The sequence below is a fragment of the Dendroctonus ponderosae genome, unplaced genomic scaffold (genome assembly GCF_020466585.1).
Source record: "Dendroctonus ponderosae isolate FM_Combo_2020 unplaced genomic scaffold, Dpon_F_20191213v2 Dpon_F_20191213_1, whole genome shotgun sequence".
Taxonomy (NCBI): domain Eukaryota; kingdom Metazoa; phylum Arthropoda; class Insecta; order Coleoptera; family Curculionidae; genus Dendroctonus; species Dendroctonus ponderosae.
In genome coordinates this window covers 978,594-979,316 of record NW_026017110.1, presented here as the reverse complement: position 1 = coordinate 979,316, position 723 = coordinate 978,594, and the positions used below count along the sequence as shown (strand labels likewise).

Here is a 723-nt window from a genome sequence, read left to right as displayed (position 1 = left end):
AGCTCCAATGGAGTGGACTTACCCAAGTTGGCGGCCGTTTTTCGGAAGAAGTTGAAGTGGTGGTGTGTTGGCGGCGTGCTGTCAACGTTGGCGGCGTGCTACTGCCACGATGGGGCTGCCGGAGTCCCACCGCCTCGTCGGTGTTGTCGGACAGCCTCTGACTTGGACGCCAACGTCGCCGGTGACTCTTCGCGCTCTATTTCGCGTCTGCGCCCCCCACTCGGTCCTCGGGGGGCCCCTGGTGTCCCGTCCTGGACCGCCCCGCAGCCCCATTGGCTCAAGACGCGTGCTCCGCCACTTGTTGAGGCGCCTCTATATCTTTTAGCAGACCGGCTCTTTCACGGCTCACCCTCCTGACCCACTGATATATTACCATCAAGAAGCGGGGGCATATTTTATGGAATTATATCTGGGGAATGGGAGCCGATCCAGCCTCATGTTTAAGGAAGTGCCTGGAAGGAAAAGAGCAGCCCATTTGGCTTCCAAACAACTCGACTATCCACTTACTGATTATGTGGCTGATCAGCCTAATAAATCAGATCGGGATTCTTGACCCCCCMTGTGTTTTTCTTAGGCTCTGCGCCTCTCTGAGGTGGGAACGCATCAACACCAGATTTATACAGAGCGATTAGGGAAACTCTAAAAGCCACRAAATTTRTACTGAATTTATCTTTCTGCCTGCCGGAAAACGTTCCACATCACGTGCTGTGATAAAAACTCTTG

The 723-nt window shown here is 53.9% G+C and overlaps 1 protein-coding gene across 1 annotated transcript in view; it reads right to left on the bottom strand.

The window, feature by feature from the left end:
* The window catches only part of LOC109538161 (synaptic vesicular amine transporter), a gene marked incomplete in the record, with an annotated part of 105,348 nt that extends 105,167 nt beyond the window's left edge, over positions 1-181 (bottom strand). Inside the window, 1 exon segment of the mRNA XM_048668004.1 lies at positions 23-181.
* Positions 182-723: the final 542 nt, after the last annotated feature.